General features: G+C 29.8%; 1 long non-coding RNA gene across 1 annotated transcript in view; it reads left to right on the top strand.

Moving 5' to 3' along the window:
• LOC118737365 overlaps positions 1 to 2,523 on the top strand; it is an 8,752-nt gene extending 6,229 nt beyond the window's left edge. Inside the window, exon 2 of the long non-coding RNA XR_004992810.1 lies at positions 843 to 2,523. This is a non-coding gene — a long non-coding RNA (uncharacterized LOC118737365). The remainder of the gene's footprint in view (positions 1 to 842) is intronic.
• Positions 2,524 to 6,869: the final 4,346 nt, after the last annotated feature.

Here is a 6,869-nt window from a genome sequence, read left to right as displayed (position 1 = left end):
AAAAATTGCACAAAATTTTCAAGCCGCTCCTTAAAGTCGATTAACTATGCAAGAAGGATATGAGTGCCTCCAACTAGGGTTTATAACAATCTCACATCATTAAAACAGAACTTATCCTGTTTCATAAACAACGAATATTTTATATAAAAGATTTTATGAAATTAGAAATTTTAGTACAACTATTTTATATGCAATTTATATCGTTACACTCATAAACATGCACCTAAAGGCATATAGATAATTTTATTACTGCACATACATATCAGACGATCGCCCTCAATAAAAAGTATTTACTTTATTAACACTTAATAAGCATACTTATGTACTTAATCATGACTCACTTGCATAAATATTCATATATTGACATACAAATTGACTTATAAATGTTTATACTCGTACATATCGATTTGCAGCATGTTTTCTTTATTATTATAAACGTACTACTTACATACATATATATGCTTACATGTATAAAAATAAATCTACATAGTAAATTTGTTTTCATAAATTTTTCTTATATTTTTTATGCATACATATTCATATATATATTTTTTTTTTTTACTTTTAAAATTAAAAATGTTTTACATATTCATATAAGTATTTTAAACATACCAAAACTTACATAAAAAAATTTTTATAACTCAATGTCACTTACTATCTCTTTTTCTCTATTTTCTTTATCTCTATTTCTCTCTCTTTCTCTTTTTCTTGCTGTCTCTCTTTTTTTATTCATTCTTCTGTGCTGTTTTTGAAACAAAAAATTCTGTATGTGTATTTTTGTAATTAAATGTTTCATACTAACTTTAAATGTGTATTTGTGTGCGCGCCATTAATTATGGCAGTTATGGTTTTTTGTTAAATCATTTATGTTTGTACATAAAAAAAGTGCAAGTAAACGGCAGAAAAACACAAATTAAAGTTATGACATAAAAGAGACAAATCGCATTTGCATTCAAGTTTGTAATGAGTAAGCAAGAATGTTGTCGACACACACTAACTAGCCTTAACAGCAACAACACCGAAACAACAAAGAAACAAGCAAACAAAAAACATCCAACCAGGCTTACAACTACAACAACAACTAGCCAACATCTGGTCTGACTTAACATGAATCCATATTGAAATACGAAGTGAGTGCTGTAACGATTCCACCCACATTCAACCAAGAGGCTACACAACAATTCAGCGATTTGCACTCCAAAAGCGAATACATTTGTAACTTTGTGCGTTCGTTTTTCTTTACCGAATTATTACTTATGTACTTATGTGTACTAACTTAGCCGTATACTTGTGTAACTATCCATACTTTATGTACTCTATGTTTGACTTTATGTAGTCGCAATTGATTGCGCCTGTTAGGATGTCCTACGTTCATATTTTTATCAATATTTACATTCAAGCAATATGTTTTTTGTAATATCACAAAGTAAACTTCTATAATGCCGAGTTTGCACGTGGCATTCAATGACAAAATTCACCAAAAAAAGGCAATGGCACTTAAAGCGAATGTTATATGGAAACTGATGATTGCAGTACTTGTTGGAAGTCAACGGGGAAGAAGGACTGAAATTTTGTCAATACAATGCCTAGTGAAAATTCGGCTTAACCAAATATGGAAATTTTCTAAGGTTAGCATCGAGAAAATTCTGTCTTTAATTTTTACTTTTACTTATTTGTCTGTTAGTGATAATTTTTCGCAAAGGTCAAGATTAAACAAACATCCTTCTTTTCCAAATTAATAAATAAAGTTAATCGGTAAACACTATATCTATGAAACTTAAACTCTATTCGCAATACACTTAATTTCGTTTGAATTACGCTAGTTAGGTAAATTGCGTTCAATTCTGTGCTGACGTTGCATACTTTTAGGCACAAAATAATCAAGTGATGAATGAGCCTCATAATAGGCCTGGATACTCCATTACATTTCACGCATTCTATTGTATAACGTTAATGTAGATGAAAGTTCTTCAACACAGAAAATCAGCCACGTAATGGTCTTTTAAGTTTGACAGGGGGAATAGGGCAGGGGCATTGAAATTTTTTGTGTAATGTACATAGTTTCCCAAACTAATTTTTTTGTAAAAACCTAAAAAAAATTTAAAAAGCTTCTTATGCTGGATTTCTACTAGGCGTAAAAAGGCACAAATGCCAAATCACAAAGTCGGACATTAACCAATAATCGTGTTAGTATGTACTTTAAAAAATTGTCATTAAGTTCATTTCCACATGTCATTTTTTAATTGGCATACATTTTTTGTAATTTCAATGCCTAGTGGAAATTCGATAATACGCAGCCCATATTTTGGTCGTGGCTGTGTTTTTAAACGATAACCACGTAGAGCTTTTACGCCGAATGCGTGCATATAAAATTGTATTTCAACGATAAGCAGAGAGAGCTTTTACGCTGAAGGCGTACATATAAAATTTAATTTAAATTTTAAAAAGCTTTTCCCACTGCATATATGTATGTATGTATTTCGATCGCGACTGCTGTATTTTAGCTGTAAGAGTGTTCGTATGTTATGGGAAGCTTAAAGCTCTGTATAAAATATACGTAAAGCTTTAAATAGCTTCTACTGTGGCATAGGTTTTCTTCGTGACTGATTTCGATAATTTAGGAAGAAAGATCGCAGTTGCTAAATCGTGTACATACATGTGTGAGCGACGACCAGAGAGTGCTTTCACTCAATGCGCGGTATTTGCTCACCAAGTTTAATAACTGATTTCTGCTCCAGCTCTTCTGCATTCTTATAATTTTTGCAGCCAAAGCGCCACTGTTTTAAAAAAAGGGGGTTCGTGTTGTTGCTAATATGGTAAGCTGGATTGCTGCTCGTAAGTGGTTTGCGTGCTCAATGGAATTTCGTGAAGAGAGCAGAATTCAATACGGTCATGATTCAAAGATAATTTGAGTGCAAGCAGGAAATTTTTGGCTTTAAAAATAGGAAAATTTTAAAATAAAATGATAGATGCATACATAATTTTTCTCTACTACAATAAATTTGTTGTGCAATTATTTACTCTTAAGAATTTCCTTGTGTAATATAAATTTGTTAAGAAAAATTATAATTGTTAAATTATTTATTGTTAATTCTTAGGAACTTTAAATTGTTAATTAGTTTTTATTACAAAAATATTGATGCATTATTATATTTGTTAGAACAAAACAAAAACAAATTTATTTAAAAATAGAAAATAAATAATCATATATATTATTTTGAAAATAACTGTTACAGTCCCCCACTGAACAAAGAGTTTTTTCAAAGAAACTATTCACTTATTTAGTTTCTAACTTTTGCTTTAGTTGTTACTGAAAAATTTGCACCTACTTTCTGGTGAAAGATTTGCGAAAGCAGAAGGCAGGCATACCCAAAACTTAAAACATAAACAAACGCAGTTTTTTTTTCTTAAAAACCTTCAAATTCATGCAATCTACATAGCAAAAAATGTAATTTAATTTTATGTTCACTAAACGTAGGTATTTTTTTTTTGCAATTTACACAAAACTACTTTCAGTTACTTCTGTATTTTTTTATTCTATTGCAGACTCTTGCAACCTTCCTCACAAAGCTCCACGAAACTATTGTGGTTTCTTCAAACCTTTCGTGTTTCTTTTTCTTTTTAGATTTTACAGTTTATTTTGTTTTTCTTACCAACTTTTTCCGCATCCCCATTTGCTGAAATTTCCAATAAAATGCTCTGCATGTATGTTTTTTTACAGCAAAACAGAATACAAATGAAAAAAAAAATAATAAATGTACGTATTTATTGTATGTATAATAAAATTTCTTAGAGCGATGTTTAGAATTGTTGTTTACGGCTTTGTCGTGTATAATTGTATTTATGAATAAACTACATACATATACTTATAATAATACATAAAACTGAGAACAAAAATAAATGAAACATAACGCAGGCAACATTGCAACCCAGAACCTGTAAATGAATACGCATATAATTAAAAAAATAATAATAATTAGCGTACAAGAACATACATACGTGCATGTATTATAGGATTGTGAATTAAGTAAAAAAAAAAACACAGTTTCATGCTTAAATATTGTTTTTATCAAACAATAAATAAACTTTGCCAAGCCATATTTTTCTGCAATTTACAAACAATTTTACGCATTGAAGGTACAGACAATTTTTAGCTAAGTAGAAAGTATTTTTACTCAGTTACCCGAATTACTAAAACTTTCAACTAGCTTTCAGCGAGTTAAATTATTACATAAATAAATATTTCGATACGGTTTCCTATAAAACAAACACTCAAAAAAACTGGCAGAAATCAAGTCTATTAGTCTTCGAAAATCCCCTTAAAAGATAAATCTTACATAAAAGTGAAATTTTGAGACTACTACTCAAAACAGTAACCACGCAGACCTTTAGCCATTATGGCGCAGTTGAAAGACCAAATTTGTAAAGCTTACTCTCGAGCTACTTATTTAAAAACTACTTTAGCCTACTTGTACTTAAAGATTTTTTCTTATTTTTCCCTAGACTAAAACCTTTGAACCCTTAACGTTCATAATAGATAATTTCACTTGAAACTAGAAAAATTAAAATTATTATTAGTAAAAAATAATATAGCAAAATAAAAAGTATTTAAATATTTGAAAACAAATAAAAAAGTAAACAAGTTCTAAAATTATTTAGTATAAATAAATTAAATATTGCTGAAAACAAAAATTAAATACAAATTTAGTAACAAATAGTAAACACATTCACTACTTGCCCATAACAATTGGAGTTATTACAAAAACTCAGAAAATGGCGAGACTTAAGTTTAATAAATTGCAAATTTAAAACAAACAACAACAACCATTCTGGGTGTAAGCCTTTTAGTTACCAGAACAAAAAAATTATAATAATAAATAAAAGTCGTAGGTAAATAAATTCAGTGCTGATCAACTTATATTATAGTGAAGCGCAAAGAACGTATGTATGTATATTAAACAAAACCCAAACATATACATACATATGTATTAAGTTATATGTATGTATATTGGCTTGTGGAACGATTATAATGAAAACTAGACAAAATGCAAAGTGTATAAAAAAAATTGGTTAAAATTGCGCCGAAAACACACAAACAGAATAGAACAGAGAAGCACACATGAGTTTATACATATAATTATATAGTAAATGTGCCATATTTGAATGTATGTATGTAAATTAGAATGGAACGTAAATTGCATGAAAAACTCAGCAAGGCATACAAACAAAAACCGAATAGCACGAGGATAAAAGTAAAAACATAAACTAAACATGCAGCATGTAGCAAGCAAACAAGCAATGACATATACATAAATAAATATACATACATATATACAAACATACATGCGAACAAGCGTATATACAAACAAGCAAACAAACAAACAAAATACAGAGGGAAAACTAAATGTATAAAAAGAAAAAACATTTATATGAGTATATACATATATGTAGTTACATTATTATGTAGAGCTTAAACAAAACAAGGCAAAACAAAAAACAAAACAAAAACGAAACGTTAGAACCCTAAAAGCTCCCGTGCAAACAAAATGCAAATAAGAAAAGCAAAAACACAAGAAAAAACTGAATTCATAGCGGTACATGAAAACAAACAAAAAATACTAAAAACAAAAATACAAATACAACAAACAAAAAGCAAAGAAAAAAAAAACAAGAAATGATGTTACATTAATTAAATTGTTACTTTGAAAATTTAACACACATAAAACTTTCAAAAAAAGAAAAACAGCAAAAAAAAACTTGAATAAAAATTATATAAACTAAAACAAAAACTAAATGTTGTTCTTTTATTTCTCGTACTTATACTCGCACTTGGCTAATTAATTAAACTCTATCTCGCTCTCGCTCTCGCTCTCGCTCTCTCTCTCTCTCTGTCACTACCCCTCTGCATTAGCATACATAAGTACTACGCACAAACATACATATGTACATATGCGACTTTCTCCTCTCTTCTGCCCCTACTGTCACACAAACAAAATAAAGCGCACAATGCTATACTTATTTTTGCTTTCTTCACCCCTACTTTGACACTTTCATTTAGGCTGCGGTGTCTAGTGAAAAGTTCAACAGCACAACAAACAACTCTGGACTTTAAAATAATACTGGAACAAAAAATGTTTGTCATTAGTTGCATGATTTATCTTTTGTCGCTTTTTCGCTTGCACTTTACACTCTAAAAATTACTTACCGCTTCTCTAACGTCTAGAGTTTTCTCTAAAACTGTTAAATACCAATGATCGGCATACACTAATTCAGCTTAGCTTTGTTTAACCGTTGACATACACTTTTCGTTGGAGTAAATAAAAGAAAGTCTGAAATATTTTCAAAAATATTCATATATAAATACTTATCCCTCTATTTAGTTATATTGCATTCCTTCTGGTACATTTACGCAGAGAGCAGTAAGAACTGCTTAAGTTGTTTTGTATTGTTAGTGTCCAACATCAGCTACAAAGAAAGCTAAATTCGGTTGCAACTTCTACCTTGTGTGAATCTTTGTTATAAGTAAAGCACATAGTTGTTTGGAAATGAGTGAAAATAAAGATCGAATTTGCTACTTTCTTTCTGATATCCCACCGCAAAAAAAAAATAGAAATAGATTAAATTCCTGCAACGTTAATTGAAGCAGTTCTACGTCCATAACAGTCACGCCAAAAATGATTTTCTAGCTTCGCCATTAATAAAGTATACTTACAATGCCAACATGGGTGGAGAGTTGTAGTGAGATGGTAGACACAATTTAACTTTTTTAGGCCCTTTTTTTAATTCTAACGTACATTCAGTACAATTACACCATTTTGGGTACATTGCGTAGCTTTTCATAATATGTTTCCTCCTACGCAAAATGGGTT

Source organism: Rhagoletis pomonella, unplaced genomic scaffold (assembly GCF_013731165.1).
Source record: "Rhagoletis pomonella isolate Grant_MI unplaced genomic scaffold, Rhpom_1.0 Rhpom_scaffold_00004, whole genome shotgun sequence".
In the NCBI taxonomy this organism is placed as follows: Eukaryota; Metazoa; Arthropoda; class Insecta; order Diptera; family Tephritidae; genus Rhagoletis; species Rhagoletis pomonella.
Note: the sequence above shows the minus strand (reverse complement) of the source record. Positions and strands in the feature narration are given on the sequence as shown.